General features: G+C 42.8%; 1 protein-coding gene across 1 annotated transcript in view; it reads left to right on the forward strand.

Moving 5' to 3' along the window:
• Positions 1-22,171, forward strand: part of LOC126170003 (uncharacterized) — a 435,162-nt gene that overhangs the window by 119,894 nt on the left and 293,097 nt on the right. The gene's annotated exons all lie outside the window — the stretch shown is intronic.

Here is a 22,171-nt window from a genome sequence, read left to right on the forward strand (position 1 = left end):
GGGCCCCAAATCTGCCCAGACTTAACATTGGTCACTTCTACATCAAAGTAAATAACAGTGGGTGCATTCATAGCGTGCACGAATAGGTGAAGTGGTTAAGGCGACCGTTCGCGAGAAGCAGGTAATCTAGGTTGGTCAGGCACAAACTTACGTAATCTACCATCGAGTAGTAGGTCTGCACGTAATACAGCAGATGTCAAGGAATCAGCAGTTAGGAACTTAATTTCGAAAAATTCTGTTTGCTATAAATGTTCAAATGTGTGTGAAATCTTATGGGATTTAACTGCTAGGGTGTTCAGTCCCTAAGCTTGCACACTACTTAACCTAAATTATCCTAAGGACAAAGACACACACCCATGCCCGGAGGAGGCCTCGAACCTCCGCCGGGACCAGCCGCACAGTGGTTTGCTATTGCCGCCGCCCTTGTTTCTGTGAAATTTCCTTTGCAGCAGTGGGGAAGCCTGTAATATGCAATAGCCCAAACGTACAACACACAACAAAGTGAAACTTCTTTATTTAAATGTGTGTGTCTGTATTTAAACTGCAGAATGACTTTGAAGATGAAACTTCTACGTAATTTGATTCTGAAAGAGCTGAGTAAAACTGAACGTACTGACCCTACTTTCTCTTTACTTTTTCTTATCATGTCAACACTGACCCACAATATTCTAGCGCAACGAAATCTCACTGCTCAAAAAAATTACAACCTGACTTCAAATAATTAATTCATTAAGCACTTACCACACAAAAATCTTCATTACGCGAACTACTGCAATACAGCGAGCGTCAATACCGCCAGCTAAATTAAAATTTTAACTACTAAAGTCACTAACTACTAATAGGCATGTGGTTAGATAAGGAAAGATTTTGTTGAAAACCAAATAATGCATTTTTTTTACCAATGATGTGACATCCAGTTTAAACACGAATATAAATCGTCATTGACATCTAGTACAAAGGCAAATAATCATGAATAATATTCAATCTCCAAGTCTAGCATGTACAGATCGTTAGCCCCCGTCAATGCCAACTTCTCACATCTGACATCCATCACTGGTGGTTGTTCACCTCCAACTGCCCAACAGTACTTCCATCACTGCTGGCGACTAACTTCCAATAACGAGTTGTGAAATCGTATACTTTTAACACAGTGTGTTCAATCTGTCCCGTCACCGTACAAAAAACTGGAATGTACGTAGCAAATGCAGAACTGTTGTCTTTACAGGTACTGTTCAAATTTCGAGCACCATAATAATATTGGAGTGTAAAGCTACACACTGTACAAAAGCGGTGTGTGCTTGTAATTAATACGCAGCACGCAGCATTAGAAAAATAAACCACAATGGCTTATGTACTTATGGAGTGGGAGTGGGAGTGGGTGGGGGGAGGGGCTGCGAGAGCGGGACGGGGCTTTGGCGGAGGGAGGGGAGGGGGAGGAAATAACGTGGCAATCACATGACATGATTGACTAGGGTCGGACGAAGTAGCTCCAGTAGCGGCGACCCATCAAGACGGAGAAGGGAAAATTCAAAGCTGAAGGAATTAAGCCATTTGGAGACTTATGCAGGCGGCGGCTCGGAACAACGGAGAGAAATGTTTTTCGGTCACGCCTCCCACAACGGTCAGTCTCAGAGTTCGTGGTACTGCGAAGTGATTTGAATGGCAAGGTGGCTTTTCTGGCGACGATTCGGCCAATTCCGGCGTGAACCGGTCGACTGTTACCGCATCAGCTTAAAGGCGACGGACAAGTAGGCAGACTAGCAAGAATTACTGCCGTTCGGGGCATGAGCGAACCTTTTAGAGCACCATAGACTATCTTTCAAGCGGACATATTCTAGAAGTTTGGAGTACTACTTCCGCTGGCGTGATAATCCTAGCAGCCTTGTCCACACGAGTATTTACCGGAGTTTCATAAAGCAGCCTCTTTACACGCTCCAAGACGAAGAAGTCTGTTGGTATAACCCCTGCTGTCCGAGCTGGATATGGAACAGGACATAGCGACAAATCCATTGTCGTGTAACCTTTACTTCAACGTGGTTTCTGGCGTGAGTGCAAAGTGGCCCGTCATGTTCAAACCACGCAGCCTAACGTTTTTCTGTCGCACGTCTTCTAGGAATTGTGGGAGAGCATAGTGAAGGACCCTTATGTACTCCGTTCGGCGTATGAGGGATTAGATAAGATGCAGTCACAAAATCAGCCATAACATTCACAGAAAACCTCTGTTGCTAGGATGGACACTGCACGTGGATTTGGGCGTCATTCAATTCATGACTGCTGCTACTGCTGAACATGCCCTGTCTTGCAATGTTTGTCTCGGCTGTGCAATGCATCACGAGAGCAGGATAATTTATTTTTACATTGCTGTAGGAACGAATTTGCGAACGCCACTCGAAATGGGAGCACCTGTCGGTGCAGTGAATGCAACATCTGTTGATGATACGGGCACAACTGAAACTTCATGGCAGACTAAAACTGTGTGCAGGACCGAGATTAGAACTCGGGTTTTCTCCCTTTCGCCGGCAAGTAGTCTGCCGAATGAGCTACTCACTACCCGTCCTCACTGCATCAATTCTGCCTGTACCTCGTCTCCTACCTTCCAGACTTAACAGAAGTCGCAGGAGAGCTTCTGTGAAGTCTTGAAGCTAGCAGACGACACACTGGCACGACTGAAGCTGTGAGGACGGATCGTGATTCGTGCTTGAGTAGTTCAGTCGGTAGAGCACTTGCCCGCGAAAAGCAAAGTTCCCGAGTTCGAGTCACTGACGGGCACACAGTTTTAGTCTGCCAGTAAGTTTCATATCAGCCCACACACCACTGCAGAGTTAAAATCTCATTCTGGCAACATCCCCCAGGTTGTGGCTAAGCCGTGTCCCCGCAATATCCTTTCTCCCAGGAGTGCTAGTTCTGCAAGGTTTGCAGAAGAGCTTTCGTGAAGTCTGGAAGGGAGCAGAGGAGGTACTGGCAGAACTGAAGCTTTGAGGACGGGTCCTGAGTCGTGCTTGGGTAGCTCAGATGGTAGAGCACTTCCACGCGAAAGGCAAAGCTCCCGAGTTCAAGTCCCGGTCCGATGTGAAATCTTTCCCTACCTCTTCTTCCATGCCACATGCGACTCTAAGACAGTTCTCATCAACCCTCTCGTCATTTATGAGATCTGTCCAAATTAGTTATTTTTCGTCTTTTTATTACAATCGGTAATTGTCTATTTTCTCCCAATCTTCTTGTATTTCCTCGCTTCTCGCCCTACCAATCCAAAATTTGTCTTTCCACTCCCTGACTTGTCCACATCTGAGAAACCTCCAGCTTTGTTCTGTGATTATTTTTAACTATCGACGTTTCAGCACCAGTTGGTTCAAATGGCTCTGAGCACTATGGGACTTAACATGTGAAGTCATCAGTCACCTATAACCTAGAACTACTTAAACCAAACTAACCTAAGATCAACACACACATCTATGTCCGAGGCAGGATTCGAACCTGCGACCGTAGCAGTCGTGCGGTTCCAAACTGAAGCGCCTAGGACCGCTTGGCCACACCGGCCGGCTCAGCACCAGTTTCCGATCTTAATTTGAAACATTATTGACGGTAGTTAAACCCCAAAATATAAATATTGGTTACTTTCAATTGTAGAATTTGTTACAAGTCATCAAATTTTCGGTGACAACCGAAACACCACTCGAGACCTACTAATGCACTAAGTTACATGTTTTGGAGCTTCAGATGCAGCTTATCTCCAAAGGAAGTTTACATGCTTTTGTCTATTTGCAGCTTCAAAGCCGTCCCAGATTCTTAGCTGTGTCACATATTCCTTATTATTCAAATTGCCAGTACTCAACCCGTCCTTGAGATACGATAGTAAGACCAGGCAAACAATTAATGAAACATGCATGTCACACGAATGCGAAATAATGGACGCTCTGCGTGGTATCTTCCAAAGACGGCAGTACCGCGGCAAAGCCGACACCGCGCAATCGATACCGAAGATGAAAACGATCACTCGCTGTACACTGCAACGATGAATGGGAGGCACCGGGGAGCCACGCCTTCTCTCCACTTCGCACCACTACCACACCGCGCACCGAGACGCCGATATGCAGCAAGACAGAGGAAGGCTGAGCCCCAGTTCTAGATCTACGATTAAGACGACAGCATCGACTTAGATATGGCACCAGCGTATTTCATGTCTTAGGCTCAAATTTAGCTGTAAATTTGATGTCTACGTACTCCAAGTGAAGAGTCCCGTAAGTTTTTCTGTATAGAGTGACTCTTTAATATTCAGAGTCAATTGCAAACACTACGAAATTTTCATGCGGAAATTGATAATACAAACTTGAGAAAATCTTCATGTCCACCTTGTAATAAAGTGAACTAATATTTTACATGTTCTTGTTTTCGCTCGTTCTCCTCCCGGAGCAAGTAAACAACCCACCGTTGTGCTGACGAATGTATTTTCTTGCAACAGAACAGTCTACCGTCCATGAAGTGCACATCACCCCTTGCGGTCTGAAGTAGGAATAACAGACTCAAGAATCTAATAAACACGTTACAAAAGATTGCACTGTCTTTATTCAGTGGCGGATAGTTTACGATATGACGCAGCACACTAGCAAGTATATTTTTATGTGAACACTTTGAGTCCCAACAATATAAACAAAAATAATTCTAAACATTTCAAAAAATTAACCTTTATCCTCATATTAAGAAACGAAAATAAGAAAAAATTGGCAAAAAGTAAATATATAATTGTTTTACTACTGTGATTTCACCTTGAAACGACTGGGACAGACAGCCTCAATTACCCATTTTGGCTCTGAGCACTATGGGACTCAACATCTTAGGTCATAAGTCCCCTAGAACTTAGAACTACTTAAACCTAACTAACCTAAGGACATCACACACACCCATGCCCGACGCAGGATTCAAACCTGCGACCGTAGCATTCCCGCGGTTCCGGACTGCAGCGCCAGAACCGCACGGCCACCGCGGCCGGCAATCACCCATTTTCTCATGAGATATATTTGAAACTAACTTCCAATTTTTCCTAGACGCGGTCCCATATTCCAAAACTTACAAGATCTCATAATGACTAAAACAAATTACACTCCTAAATAACAACCAAAAATTGGACTAAAAAGTAATAAATTTACATCAAATGAGCATACTGTTCTAGTGGTTTCATTTCGAAACCACTCATCACAGCAGTAGTATAAACGGAAACTGACGTCACAGTAACAGCAGATGTAATTACTTTCAATGTCAATGATCTCCTCAATATTACAATTACTACAAAAGAACACGTCACAATCTCTTACAATCACTCATCAAAATTCTCACTCCGACTTTAGCTTCGAACGCTTTAGCAGTCGAAGAACCTAGATATACCACTAAATATCTCTGTCTTGTAGCAGCGTCGGAGGTTTCATGCGAAAGGTCTTGTTACTTCAAAAAATATTTAATAAAATTAGGATTTCTGGCAGAAACCACTGTCACTCAAAGCTTCTGGCCGCGTAAGGCTACGCAGTTATCAGGCACCAATATAGTCTGATTTCGAATGTCCACTCGTGTAGTACTAGAACGGCACATCTCTCTGCATCATCCTGTGGAAAAATACACTAGGTAATTTTCCAGAAACGTTTGTGAAGCTATTGAAGCTATAAAAATGTTAACTATAGTTACAGTGAAGTTCTAATTTGTGAACAATTTACGTCTCCTGTAGCAATTTTAGAACGTGAGATAAACGGGGAAAGTGAATAATTACAGACTTTATGTAATTTTAGTGAACGTGCAGTCTGGAAGTATCATTCCTGTGTCCAAAATAGAACGAGCTAACTACACTGTTTCACTGATCCTTATGATACTCCAAAAAACACTCACTTACAAGATGACTATGAGTGTACTCATACCAACTCATCACACGCCTGAGATTATGCAGTACAACGACATCACGCGATACTATCATATCGTTATTAAGTTTGAACAGACGCATAATTGGTTAAAGCAAATTAGAAACAAATACTGCATATCACGAATTTTCAAATTGTTGCGGGCAATGAGCAACACTTGAAAGTGTTATGTAATTCAAACCGGTCGTTCGTATGTCCTGGACAAAAGAGGATTATGACGTTACTTGTTCATTGTGCACTGTAACGAGCAAGGCAACTTTTCCATTATAAATCGGTAACCTCATTGTATTTTTGTTCTGTTTGTAAATTACAATGATTTCTTGTTTTAAATTTCCCCGCTGGTTCGCTAATTTACACGAGATTTTTTAGCTGTTGTACAGGCTACAGAATTCTTCCACCATTTCTCTCAGGGGAACACATAACACTGCCAATAAAATTTTTCGTTGGAGTCTCTGCTTGCTGGGAATCAGTCCTTTTGTAATGAAACACACTGGCACCGCACGCCGCAATTTTGTGTATTAATTTCGTGGTTTGTTATTTCCCGTTGTCATCTGCGTATATCACAATTTATTAAGTAGATTTCATTTTATCAACCTTCTTCCTGTTTGTCATGAAGCAAACTTTATTACGTAATAAAAATGTATAATAATACACATTAAATCTTCTATCATATTACTATTGCTTACCTGAGGCATCATTTAGATGGTGAAACGACCAAACTACAAGCATCATAGCATCGTTTCCGAGAGTTTAAAGGAAGCTGTAGTAGGTAATAATAAAGGCTGTAGAAACCATAATACATAGAATGAAGCTGTATGGAAAAGCATAGTGATTAGTCAACTTTACCAAAAACGGAAATACTGTATCCAGTAACACTGATTATGAAATCTGCACAACATATAGCAAATGAAAGGTGACAGTGAATAGCACTTAAAGAAGAAAAATTACGATAAGGCCAGAGTGACATCGTTTTCGGCATATAAGAAGGAAATGTAGACGACAAATTACTATTCAATAAGAAAATAGTTGACGAATTAGACGGAAACAATAAACTGGTAATAACAAACTGATCTATGGAAGGAAATATACAGATGAGTGTGGAAGGAGGAAATCATTTGACTTAACACCATGAGTGTCGATGTTCATTCAGGCTGATAAAGCCCATAGGGGAGACCAAGACATCAGGTCACTCAAGTCACTAGCCAAAATCAAAGCAATACAAAAACATATCTACTAACAGATTTCGTGAAAAATATTGTTATCGAACTGCAGGAAAGGTTGACACCTGACGAATCTCATTACTGCCTTATAGTCAGTAACATTTACCGTACTTTCAAACTGTGTACTAATACTTCGGATACAATACTACAGACAAAAGCCAGGAGTCAGTGGCCGATAATGTGTTTTGATTCCGAAACGTTGAAGATTTTGAAAAACCGCTTTGTTACGTTCAGGAATTGATTTCGAAATTAAGAAGAATTTGGTTCACTTCAGTAGTTGAGAAAATGGAGTCGCATTCTGGACAACCGGGATTCACACTTGTTTTCCAAAATTGAGGTGAAACTAGTTCTGAATTACATAAGGCATTTGCCTGGGCAGCCACTACAAAATTACGTCGGTCGACTCAACTCCCCGTCGTGGTTACATCCAAATATGTAGCCCGTCCTTTTTTTTAAAATTACGTTGAGACGGGTACTTAGAAATTTTCCTTCCTTCATCAACAAAAGATTTTTTAACCTAGGACTATGTGATTTGTCGCGTCACACTACGCGCACTAATTAGAGAAAATGAACCATCACGGTAAAAGGCCGAAACGAGAGGGGAAAGAGAGAGAGAGACAGAGAGAGAGAGAGGTAGTGAGAGAGGAAGATAGAGAGGACAGCGTGGAAGATAACAGGCCAGGACGAAATATTGTTGAACTGACGCGCAAACGGCTTTGATATCAATGTGATTTTTGGGAAGTTAGTACGTGTTGCATAACGACGTAAATCATGTTTCAGCCTCATGTATTAAATACTTTTGTCCATAAAGCTTTTTAACGCAGAAGTTTTGTGTGGATTTCGTTATAACATACAGTGTAGCTGGAATTCCACGGTGCTATAAATATTCGTTCATGAAACTTTATCATCGACAAAAATATATGTGATCTCGGTGAAGCATCCATTAGGAGTCTGTTGCTTCGTTTTCAGCTCTTAACAAATGGATGGCTGAATTCGAAGACATTATTTATCTCTTCAATATGAACAATTCGAAAGACGTACTACAACTGCAACCTCCAGATGAAAACTTTGAGTAAGAGCACAGTATTACATTAGATGGTAAGTGCTTCAAGGGTCCCACAAGAGTTAATTTTGAAATGGTTAAAATGGCTCTGAGCGCTATGGGACTTAACTTCTGAGGTAAACAGTCCCCTAGAACTTAGAACTACTTAAACCTAACTAACCTAAGGACATCTCACACACCCATGCCCGAGGCAGGATTCGAACCTGCGACCGTAGCGGTCGCGCGGTTCCAGACTGTAGCGCCTAGAACGGCTCGGCCATACCGGCTGCAAGAGTTAATACACTACATTTTATACAGAGAATTGTTTACGAGTAAGCGTCGTACAATTGGAGTGACACATTTGTGTAATAACCATATTTTTGCTCTTATATATCTTACCTTATTGCTAAGAAAACCTGGAGAGGAATTATGTCTTATATAAAACACAGTTTTACAGTCTTTTTATCAGTCACACCGGTTTACCAATTTATGTGCTGTCTACAATGGGAAATTTTTTTTTTCTTACTGAAAAATTATAATTATGTCTTTACCTCTTGTCCCTTCCGGATTACGTGAACTTTGGCTGGCAAATGCTTGTATGTACACCCGGGATGGAGTGTGTTGGTAATGACATGAACTATCAAATCGTGGTATATACCAGTATAATTTTGTCTCAGGTAAGAAAGCAGAATCCACCGAATATAAGTACCAAAAAAATGGTATGTCATTGTTGGCTGAGTGGTTTCTCAGTCTACAAATCGCAAAGAATCTTCTGCCTTCACTCAGAAACGTTCCTGTTCATGCGGCATATGGAAGTTGTCTCATATATGTGTATCGCTTGAATCAAGGTGAATGAATGTCGTGCGACAAGGGCCTCCCGTCTGGTAGGCCGTTCGCCGGGTGCAAGTCTTTCGATTTGACGCCACTTCGGCGACTTGCGCGTCGATGGGGATGAAATGATGATGATTAGAACAACACAATACCCAGTGCCTGAGCGGAGAAAATCTCCGGCCCAGCCGGGAATCGAACCAGGGCCCTTAGGATTGACATTCTGTCGCGTTGACTACTCAGCTACCGGGGGCGGACTTGAATGAAGGTGACTAATGGTCGTGCGTGTGTGGTGTTACGTTTGAGCTGTGTGTTGGTGAGAGGAAGTAAAGGATGAAACTCGGTACCGACACTACTCCTCTCTAATAGCACCAAAGGTACCGCCTGGCTTAATGTCTCCATCCATGGACGGATCGTCACCGTTAGTGTCACATGGCATTACTTAAAGACACATTATATAGCAGGTTCCACTTTAACCCAGGAAACTGGGAGTATGATCAGAAATTGTAGGCCACCAGATTTCCTCTCCCACCCGTCCAAAAAACTGGTGGTAAACGTCATTCACGACCAGGACTCAAACCATCTTTTCCAAAGCAAGCACTATTGTACAGGCATAATTTATCCACCCTGGATACACAGACTAATTTAGGTATCATTATTTCTATGTGAGTTCCTTCATTTAAAAGTATTGTTGCCCGACTGTGCGAACACCGTGGCAGCAACCACCCATGTGGAAGCAGTTTATGTGTCTTTTTCTTTAAAACGTGAGATTCACTACAGTTCCCCGAACCAGGTGAATCGATAAGATGCATGACAGCGATGTGAGATATTTTACGTATAAGTATTGCTAATTCTCGCCAAAATCAGATGGGAAAATCTATTTCCCAGCAAATTTAGTATATTTTGAAAAGTATTTATACTTATTCTGCGCGTAAAGGCATTTTTGCAAAAGATATCGCTTCTTCCAGATACGAAATAACAATCATGGCTTTATCGCAACATCGACGAAGAAGTCAGAGACAAAGCACAATTTCGGACGGAGGAACGGTGGGATCTTGTCTGTCATCATATTGCCATCTCGAAACTCACCATAAGCAAGAATTAAACTTAGATTACTGGAAACGAACTTGAACCTCATTCCGTTTGAATATAAGACCAAAATCTTACCACTGTGCCGCCTCGTCCGGTATGATAGCAGAGTAGCATGGCATTTGTTGATTTTTCCCAAAATAAAATTACCTGAGAATTCATCTGGTTTTAAAAGTAGATTATCAGGAAGACGATTGTATGTTTTATGATTCAAATGGCTCTGAGCACTATGGGACTTAACTTCTGAGATCATCAGTCACCTAGAACTTAGAACTACTTAAACCTAACTAACCTAAAGTCATCACACACATCCATGCCCGAGGCAGGATTCGAACCTGCGACCGTAGTGGTCCGTGGTTCCAGACAGTAGCGCCTAGAACCGCTCGGCCACTCCAGCCTGCTGTACGTTTTATAAAGAGGATACTGAGAGACTAGTTATAAGAACTATTGGGGCAGCCTACGTATAAAAAAAACAAGAAACATATGCTAGGAACAAAATACCAATAAGCTGATTGTAGTAGCTATAGGTATTCACACTTTGGATGGAAAAAACAGTCGCCTGAGTACATTTACCTACACACGCCATTGCTACTAGAAGGAGGTTCAAATTATCTACAAACTTAAATGTTGCCTACTTTTAGTTTCCCTGTACGATTTCAACGGACTGGCCGTTGTACTAATAGTTTCTGCCTTCTATACCTATTAAAGAGTAATAATAACTCCATGTTGTTAAACGGCTTGGTATATGTTTTCGTACCGTATTAAAGAGTAATAATAATTCCATGTTGTTGAACGACTTGGTATATGTTTTCGTACCGAAGAAAATATACTTCTATCGGAATACAATAGAGGGAAATATGCCGATGTCTCTGACTGGAAAGTGGGGTACCAACTGCTTCATTCTACCTTCCTCAGTACCTTCAAAATTTTGGCAAGCGAACATGTTTACGCTCTTTTTAACATGCAGCTCACCACACACTCCCACAAGCTCCCTAACTGTTACTCGCTGACACCCACTCGCTCATACCTATCGACTCCCAGTTGCCAGTTCTCACTCATTCACTCATCCCTATTCACTGTCGTTATCTCTTTGCGTCTTTTTGACACTGGCTGTCTTCTATCACACTGGCACAGTCTCCCTCGTTCTGTCCTACTACTACTGTTTCCTCACTGCACTGTCTTCCTCTTTCTCTCTTTTGCTACCAACATCGGATTCATTCCTTCCCGCTGCTGCTGCCTCTTCTCACTATCACTAGCTCTCTCCTCCTCCTCGTCATCCTCATAGACCTTTTCTTTCACTCTGACTGACTGTCACCCACTTCTATTTTCTCCTCTTTATTGTTCTCCTATTTCAACTGCCACCTTCATTCCTTTCCTCGCACTGTTCTATCACTGTAAAACACGTCCCACTGCCACAGTGTCATTCTCTCTCTCTCTCTCTCTCTCTCTCTCTGCCGGCCGGAGTGGCCGTGCGGTTCTAGGCACTACAGTCAGGAGCCGAGCGACCGCTACAGTCGCAGGTTCGAATCCTGCCTCGGGCATGGATGTGTGTGATGTCCTTACGTTAATTAGGTTTAATTAGTTCTAAGTTGTAGGCGACTGATGACCTCAGACGTTAAGTCGCATAGTGCTCAGAGCCATTTGAACCATCTCTCTCTCTCTCTCTTACACAAACACAAAATGACAAGGACTCTTTCTTTTCCGTTTCTTTTTCGCTGCTATCGGCTCCCTCTCAGCGTAAAACAGCGCGAATATGTTCGCGCGCCAATACCTTTTGGAAAAATTTTAAAGGTGCTGAGGAAGTAGATTAGGGCAGCTGGCATCCCACTCCTCAGTCTGAGTCTTTTAAGCACGTGCATAGTCGCATTTTTTGTGCTCTGATTAGATCATATTTCCACTGCTTCCCTTCTTTCAGCTCGGTGAAATTTGTGTGGATCACTTGTGAGATACTGAAACAACGTCAAACTGATTTTACTTCTCGGACCTGGTTTTACATCCACAGAAACTATGCATGTCTTTCAGTACAACATTATGGGGTTGCGCGAACACTTTTCATGTTAACGGAGGCGCTATACATCACATTCCTCCGTTCAGTGGTACATTAAAAACTACTCTTTCACCTCATACCGGATTTTAGGTGCGTATTTAACTGTACAGGACGGGTAATTTAGAATCTGTGTATCGGCCGGGGTGGCCGAGCGGTTCTAGGCGCTACAGTCTGGAACCGCGCGATCGCTACGGTCGCAGGTTCGAAACCTGCCTCTGGCTTGGATGTCTGCGATGTCCTTAGGTTAGTTAGGTTTAAGTAGTTCTAAGTTATAGAGGACTGACGACCTTAGAAGTTAAGCCCCATAGTGTTCAGAGACATTTGAACCATATTGTATCTCGGAAACAGATGAAAATGTGAAGAAAGTTTTCAAAGTCGTTCGAGATTGGGATCTTAGAAATACATTGTAAAAATTTCAGCCTTTTACTGCGCATAACTGCTTTGGTATTCGTGGCTCGGTAATGGTACGAAAAAATGGTAGGAAGCACTTTTGAGGCGTTTTCTAAGGAACCGCCCAAGAACTAATGGTTATTCCGTGAGGCTCTTAAGGTAAAACGTAGACCACATCAAATATAGAAAGAACCAACCGATTTGCTCCATTTCCCGGAGCAGAAGGGACCGTGTGATATTCGTACATTTTTCCCGATCTGTGAGATACTGACACTAGGATGACTCTTCTGTTCGTTGTATAAATGGTCCCTGGCCCAAGGGCTATCCAAAACACTTGAAGCGACCTTCCTATCACCAACAGAACCCCAAGTGCGAACCCCGCAAGAATCCCCCCTGAATGCGCGGGATTTCGGAATATATTTGGTAGCGCGTACGAACCGTTTGCATGCCACTTCGGCAGTTGACATTTACCTAACGTACGTCGGTATTTCTACGAGGGAAAGGGAACACACAATTTAACGTGGGATCCGAACCACGTGTTGTTCCTCGCGATGAATGTTCACATCAGCGCAAGCTGAGGGCTATGTTAATATTTCGTGGTCACACAAGAATTCGATCCCGCGAACTTACTGTTATAAAGTACCTGCTTCGTCATTAAACCACCAGACATGACATATTAAGATGTAATTTACGTATTCAGAAGCTATTTTTCATACGATGAACGTAAAACATACCATATTACGAGGCGAATAGAGTCAGAACGTGTCAGTCGGATCCCTAACGAGCTTCGGGTAGGGGTGGGGGGTGTTTATGACGTGAGCTACCTGACAGTGGTAAATGTGAGTATGAGTTTGCCCCAGGTAAGGATGCAAAGTCCACCTAATGCAAGTACTGTGAAAAAGATAAGGAATCATATGGCATCGTAGGCCGGGAGACTAAGTGGCTGCCCTGTTGGCCAATCGCTAAGTCTTCTGACTCCGCTCGGAATCATTGCTGCCCACGAGGTGTATAAAAGTTGTGTCATAAGTGTATCTGTTGAATCTAGGTGACTGTAATGGTCGTGTGTGTGTGGTGTTGTGTTTCAGCTGCGTGTTGATGAAAGCGGTTACAGAGTGGAGGTTGGTACCAGCGCAAAGCTACTCTTCTGGAAAAGCACCGAGGGTACCGCCAGGCTTAATTTCTCCATCCGACGGATGGAGCATTATCATCATCGGTGTCACATGACATAGACACCGAGGCATGTGCTATTGCACAGGCGTACGTTATCAACCTTGGGTACAGAGACTGGTTTAAATACAATGATTTCTCTCCGAGTTCCTGCATTTAAAAGTGTTGTTGACCTATTGTGTGAACACTGTGGCAGCAAACAGCTAAATGAGAGCTGTTTATGTATGTTCTTCCCTAAAATGTGAGATTCACTACAGTTCCCTGAACCAAATGGGTTATAAGTAAGCCTCCTCCCACGGTCCACAATCGATAAATTGTGTGATGCATGTAATACACATCTTACGCGTATCATTTCCATCCCGTATTATTCACTTCACATCTGGCTCGCGGGATGAGGAACTGGTAGTAAGCGTCTGTAAAATCCCACGTCTAATTTTAGGGCAACCCTGGTTAAGTGTGGACGAATTGCCGTTCTCGAGAACCGTATTTCTGCAGCTGAATTCAAAGTTTTAAGACAAAGGATTTCGGTCAATAGGACTTGGCTTGTAGCTCACTGCAGCTTCTAGAACAATTCCGTGCTGCTATTCGAACTGACAGTAAATAATGTGGAGAGAAGGGGCACGTCGTTCCTCGCGTTGCAAGATTTGATGCAGATTTTCACCTTATCGGCAGCAATGTTTCAAATTTTTTATGTTAGACGCTAAAGCAGAATGGAATTAAATGTCGAGAGAACGAAACTATGCAGTAAAGCTACAGCAGAGCTAGGGTTTGTACTTAATTATATCCTTATTTTGGAAATGGATGTTCCCCGGACAGCGGAAACTAGAAGAAACGAATGAAAACTGGGAAATATTTGAATAACAGTTGGCAGCGAGGCCAGTGATGAGATTTTAGATTTTCCCAGATTGAGGCTACACTGTCAATGTTGCTTCTAAATACATAATTCAGAAATGTACACGTAGCAGCATTAATTAATTTCATGGAGCATCCATCCTAGCCGAGCTAAGAGCGGTATCCGTCGACATTGCATATTGCAGGCATCGAACGTACGTCACTCTTCAGAATCATGCTACAGATATTGTTGAAATTTGTATCATATATTGTAACGGAAAGTAGCGTCTGTCCCGTGCGTGGAGAAAACATAACGAAACAAAGGGCACAGGCCTTCTTGCAAAAACAAAGTTATATTTAATTTCTCAGACCTGTTTCAGCTTAGCTTTGACACCTTTACTGAGTTTTCCTTTTGTTGTTTCTGAAAGATGTACGCACAACATTTTATCTGGATTACGAAAATAAATATGTTGACACGTGAGTTCTCTGTGGTTTGGACTACATACACTCATGTTAAAATAAAAGAAGCAGGACGTCTTAAACAACTGTAGATAGGACGTTCATATCAACAGGGCGTTTACATTAGTATGTTCTGCAGAAATAATTAGCATTTGACTCACCCCGGTTCGGGGTGTGTCATGCTACGTAGTGGACACAGGGTCTGCCATGGGTCATAATAACGTGTTCCATGCTTAATGAAATGAACGCATCTAGGGCGCAAATGGCGTCCTATAGTGTACCCATCCACGCTGTAGTCACCAGGTTCCAAAGTTCATCTGTGGTGGAGGCACTGGGTCACAGAGCTGCACTCTTCGTTTCACCATGTCCCAGACATTTTCCATTGGCGACAAGTCTGGTGATCTGACGAGCCATGCCAAAAGGCTGACATAATGACACACCAAGAAGGCACGTGTTCGTGTACAAACATGAGGTCGTGCACTTTCTTGCTAAAAATGGCGCCTGGAATGTTGTGCAGAAAGAGTACGGCTGCTGGTCGCAGGATGCCATTCACACTAGTCACAGTGCCCTGGACACGCACCAACTTTGATTTATCGTTGTACCCAATAGCACGCCCCCCCCCCTCCCTCCCCCTCAATAAGGCCACGACTTGGCGCTGTTTGTCATGTGCGAATGCAACCACTGTGATGCGGCTCTTGGTGTCTCTGGCGTACGAAAGTGCGGCCATCATTTCCAAACAAACCGAACATGGCTTCTTCCGAAAACCCTATTTGATGCCATTCCTGTCCCCAGTGACGTCGTTCCAAACACCATTTTCAGCTATCATATTTCTGCACTTTCGTCAATGGTAGGGTGAGAAATGGACGACATGCACACAACTCGTGCCGTAATAAACGGCGATGGAGTCCTGAAAGTGTGCGATAAGTTACATTGTTCCACTGTTGCGCCAGAGCCGAGGAGGATGCAGATCTGCTCTCCAATGCCATGCTGACGAGGTGTCGATCTTCTCGGCGGAGGGGGAGAGGGGGAGGGGGATGGGTAGGTCCGGGGGGTGGTGTGTGACCTGGCCCACCTCGATGTGTTACTCGTTGTGCTACACGTCGTCCCACATGAGCAGCAATTTCCCGGATGGAAGCATCATATTCTCTCATACCAATAATGCGCCTTCTTTTAAACTCCCGGATTTGACATTACGGTTCTGACATCACGGTTTGCGCCTGCGAGTGCGAGGCATCCTGCACGTCTGCTGAAGTCACATTGATCCATTACATTCAGTTTCTAGAGACAACGAGAGCCTCAGGCACATTTAATGGTAGGTGGTGTTGCACGGCGATATCGATGTTGACCTCCAATCCGCGGACCGACATAGTTCAAATACCAATCATTTGTGCAGGATATATTTCTGTACATGACCTGTGAAAATCAACGTCCTATCTCTAGACGTTGTAGGTGTTCTGTTTTTTCTGAACATGATTGTATGTATGTTTTCATCTTTTGGTTGTATGTATCCTACGAATCGTACTGAGTCGTCATGTAGTGTTCTAAATGATGGTGAGCGAGCTTCAGATTCAAAACACTCCAATGAAAGATTTCGGGCAGCCAGTACGAAACAGGAGAAGATTACGCTGCACACGACGACATCAACTGTTTCACTACCGCTTTCTGTGTGTGTGCTTATCCTTTGTTGACCGAGAAACTGCGCGTGAGTGTTTATCTCAGTTACCACTCTCATGTCTGTTTTAAATATGCTTCACGGGTACATCTTGCCGCTTTCTCTGGCAACGGCAGATAAGAGACAAAATGAGGCTGACGAACCATACTGTAGATCGCATAGCAGCAAAAATTAATATTTCAACTTTGCCATTGCCATTGAACAAACTCCTAATGTTTTCTCTCACGTCTAATACAACTCAGATACCTAGATATGTTACACTGGAGCGCCAGAGAATCTGGTATAGGCATCCGTATTCGTCTCAAATACAAACAGGCAGAATATTGGGCAACGCCTATGTATAGCAAGTGTCTGTCGCAGTTGTTAGATCGATTACTGCAGCAACAATAGCATGTTATAAAGTGAGTTTGAACGTGCTGTTATAGTCAGCGCACGAACGATGGGGCATAGAATCTCAGAGGCAGCGATGATGTGGGGTCTTTCCCGTACGACCATGTCACGAGTGTACCGTGAATATCAGGAATCCGGTGAAATATCAAATTTCCGACATGGCTGCGGCTGGATAAAGATTCTGCAAGAACGGGACCAACGATTACTGAAGAGACTCATTAAACGTGACAGAAGTGCAACACTTTCACAAATTGCTGCAGATTTGTGGTCCATCAACATGTGTCAGTGTGTGAACCATTCAACGAAACATCGTCGATATGTGCTTTCGAAGCCCACTCGTGTACCATTTATGGCTGCCCAACACAAAGCATTGCGCCTCGCCTGGGCCCGTCAACACCAACATTGGATTGTTGATGACTGGAAACATGTTACCTAAGTTGTTTCGAGCGGATGAACATGTACGGGTTTGGAGACAAACTCATGTATCCATAGACCCTGCATTTCAACAGGGAACTGTTCAAGCTGGTGGAGGCTCTGAGGTCTAGATATGTCTCTGACAGGTGACATGTGCGCTAGCATCCTGTCTGATCACCTGCATTCATTCATGTACATTGTGCATTCCGACGGACTTGGACAATTCCAGCAGGACAATGCGGCACCTTACACGTCCAAAACTGCTACAGATTGGCTTCACGAACACTCTTCTGAGTTTAATCACTTCCGCTCGCCATCAAACTCCCCAGACATGGGCATTAATACCCATATCTGGGATGCCTTGCATCGTGCTTTTCTGAAGAGAAAAATGGCTCTGAGCACTATGGGACTTAACACCTATGGTCATTAGTCCCCTAGAACTTAGAACTACTTAAACCTAACTAACCTAAGGGCAGCACACAACACCCAGCTATCACGAGGCAGAGAAAATCCCTGACCCCGCCGGGAATCGAACCCGGGAACCCGGGCGTGGGAAGCGAGAACGCTACCGCACGACCACGAGATGCGGGCTGTTCTGAAGAGATCTCCACCCCTCGTACACTTACGGATTAATGGACAGCCCTACAGGATTCATAGTGTCAGTTCCCTTAGACATTTGTCTAGTCCATGCCACGTCGTGAGGCGGCACTTCTGCATGTTTGCTTGGCCCCTACAGTGTATATACGAGTATGTGTTCGAATCATGGCTTTGTCGATTTCTGCATGAAAATGACTCTACCCTGGATACGCTGAATGAGCGGCTGTCATAAAAGACAAAGAATATTTAGGGTTTGATTATGTCGCATTAAAAAACGTAGTGTCATAATTGAAGCATATATTAATTGGAGTATTTGAGTTACTGCACATAAAGACTTGCAAAAATTGAGGAAAGTGAGTCTTGAACGTCCCATGAATTTCAAGATAATTAAAAGGGGTGCACAGAATCGCGAGAATGGGAGGTAAATCGGCCGTGTTGTTTTGAAATGAGTCTGTGTACCACTTAACAAAAACCCAAGCTACCTAAACCTAGGCTTCATGGGAACGTACATCTCCTTCTTCCTGAATGAGAGTCCAGTGCGTTATCCACTGCAACACTTCACTCAGGGAGTACTTTTATACAGATTATACAAATTATTGCCAATCGAATATCCGAGGATGCCCCGACAACTATCCTTCAATGAAATGAGCGCCCAGGAGATAGCTAGGTTTTAGAGATCTGGTGGAGTGGCATTTCTGTCTGTGAAGACGTGTGAAGGCAGCTGATGAAGTTCAGAAGCCGTGTTCATGTCAATAAGACTATTGTTGATGCTTTTCCTCGCATTCCGGATTATGTGTTAGATAAAGTTCCCGAGAAACTGATCAAGGATATCAACCACCTTTCAACGTTCCCGAAAAATCACTGACCACTGCAGCCTGTATAAAATTCGACGCCAGTCTAGACTGAAAAAAGCTATGCCCAAATGAAGGCACCAACTTTTTCTCGTGTAGTTTTCTATCCGTGTGACAAAGCTCGTTACTTCCTGTTAGTTTGGAAATAACGCGTTGCATCCATATTGTTGCCCTACAAAATGGCCACTTCGTAAGAAAGTCTCGTACTTTTTCTCACTCTCCCATGTCATACTCCTTTACTTTAAAATTCTGTTCATCTGGTTCTGTTTTAGAAGGTTGTTTCACCACTTATCGACAGCTCTGTCTTATGTAAAACGAGATATAATGCTATTATGCGTGCTTATCAAAGTAAAATGTGAAACTAGTGGTGCTCACCTTGAAAGAAGGATCGATTTCTATCCAAAATCCATGCATTCGTTTCTCTACACTGCCCTTTTCATTTCTGAATATAGTTTTCTCGGGGATGCGAAGGGCATTGTATCTCTATTCCAGCTCAGCGGAGAAGCTATTCTTCAGTAAACAGCTATCTACTCCCAATTAATTGACTGATTTTAATGAAACTTGTTACAGTGTAGGCTTTACATCTATATGCACTAGTAATATGATAGTTGTTTAGCGATACGAACAGAAGTGATACTCCATGCAGTGGTAGTACGTCTCTCGACAGACTTCAACTGAAGGATTTATTCTTACGCAGAGCACACAGTATAAAGACGAGACACTTTTTATGAGTGAAGTACGTAAAAAAGAATAAAAAAGCTGTGGTTTTTAAATTTTTACATTTGTCAATGAACTCTATCTCTGAGAGGTAGTCACTGACCTCTGACTAGCGAGCATCATTAGCCTTGACACATTTAGGGGAATGGAGGCTGGAATGTAAAGTTGCTTTTACGAAGTTCAGGAAAGACTCTTACGCCATCGTAGTGAAATCTGATTTTATTATTTCCAAAGGATACCACTCGAGCTCTAATTAAATTTCTGTTTATTTTTTCCTCCCCCCGAGGCGAATTCCATTCCGTTTCCGCGCTTTGTGGACGGAAGCCATTCATAACGGCTCTTGTGTTTGTGAGGTTGGAGGGAGCGCTACCTCAAGGAATTACGTCAAAGTACGAAACAGAAGAGACGACAGAAAATTTCATTGTCCTCGGATTCAGCTTTCTGGCTGTTCTGCGCAAAGCTCCAGGCGCACTGTCGTAGTTCCTTATCTACCTGTTCCAAAAGATAAACTGCTGTCATTTGAACTAAAGTTTTCCGATAGATCTCTGAATGAAACACATTAACGAAGGCACACAGTAAGAAATTTAGAAGTCTGTTAAAATTAATATAGGTATGAAGAGCAGAAGGAAGTATTCATTCACTCATGCACACCACCGTTCATATTGATTCGTAGATACCATCAGAGCTGTAGAACAAGCCACGGTCTGCCTCAAAAAATGTGAAGCAAGTTTGATAAACTTTCCTTGTACACTAACAATAAATTATCACGTTACCAGTTAGTACTATTTATGTTTATGGCTGCTAAACAGGACCGCTACTCTGAAACTCGGTGCTGTATTCTGTGTTATTATAAATAAAAGGAAGAAAGGATTTTTGGGTTTAACGTCACGTTGACATCGAGGTCATTAGAGACGGAGCACAAGCTTAAATAATGGAGAAGGAAATTGGTCGTGCCCATTGTTACGGTATTTGCCTGGAGCGATTTAGTGAAAGCACGGAAAACCTGAATCGGGATGGCCGGACACGTGTTTGAAAGGTCGTCCTCCCGATATTGCAAATAGATACAGTTCATCTTCTATTAATGACTTATTATTTTATTAACTACATTGGTACTTTTCTGAAGGTTATTGCTTCGCTCTGTAACAGCGCAAGTCTGTTTCAATATAATACATTACTTCCGTAGTAATAAATATTTAAAGTTCATATCTGAACCACATTGTTGTTCAGCCTTTCCATTCCTCGTCTAAGCGTCTACTTAAACACATTAAATGTAAGAGATGTTAAAGGCACTTTTGGAGCTGCCTGTTAGGAGAAAACTTCTGTTATCATGTCACGCTTTCCATTATTCTCTTAGGATTCCATGTCAGTTACCCCACCAAAAGAAAAATAAATAAACAATAAAATAAAATTATTTTATGAGAGTTATTCGTCCAATCACCCTGTTTTAATAATTCTTGGTTCACCTTTTTTTCTGTTACAAGATAGTACGCGCTTGTTAAATATACACGCCAATAAGCATTACGGCGAGTCTCACACTGTCTTTCGAGCAGCATGGTATTCAAAGTTCTTGTTACGAATGGACCACGGCGCCTTTGAGATGTGATGAATTCATTTCTTGTAAGTATGACAGTACATTAAAGTGTAATAATTAGTACGATTTCGTAAGAGCACTCACATTGTTATCTCACTATGACTTTTACACGTTTTGCTCGATAGGTTTCTTTTGTTTTGTTTTTGTATTATTTAACGGGTGCTGATATTAGTTCTTCATTTAGATCGATTTCTCTCAATTCGTAATTCGTATTTATTGTCAGAGATATTACAAGAAAATCAGAATGCCATTTTTTGAGAAATGAACAAGTATATCGACTACGTTGCAATATGTGCTGTAATTAAATATACAAATGTGTATTAACTGAGAAAATAAGTACTTGTGATTTATTAGGTTTCCATTTCTAGAGAATTTCTGCTATGTTCCGACAGTGAACTTGACACTGCACGTCGTAAGATATACACTGTCCAGTTACATTAAAGTGACCACCAGTCATCTGCCTGAATAACCTCTCTTCGCAGCGCAGGCTGCGAAGGGGAAGTCAGGAAGGAAGTCAGTGAGGTTCTGGAAGGTAGCGACAGCAATGTGGAACCACGGAGACTCTAGGGCCGTGGCCAGCTGCTGTAGGCTTCTCGGTTAAGGGCCAGAGGAAGACGTTAAACTCACCCTAGTGCACTTCGTACGCGTAAGTACACTGAGAGTTGCGCAACACGTTGCATTGTTCTCATGGTAGAGGCCATCGTGTGGGGAAGAAACAAACTGCGTGTGGGTGTCGACATGGCCTCCAATAACAGGTGCATATTGTTTTGATCAGTTATGCGTTGCAGAATGATGATCACCCACTTTCTTCATATGATAACACTCCTTCCCACAACAATAGTGTCATGGTGTTTGCTTTTAGAAATCCCATGGAACACAAAACATGAGTCATCTGAAAGGGCCAAGCTTCACCTACGCCGGACATCCTGCAGCGGTACAGTCGCGCGAATTCTAGCCCTCGTCGCC

The sequence above is a fragment of the Schistocerca cancellata genome, chromosome 1 (assembly GCF_023864275.1).
Source record: "Schistocerca cancellata isolate TAMUIC-IGC-003103 chromosome 1, iqSchCanc2.1, whole genome shotgun sequence".
NCBI lineage: Eukaryota > Metazoa > Arthropoda > Insecta > Orthoptera > Acrididae > Schistocerca > Schistocerca cancellata.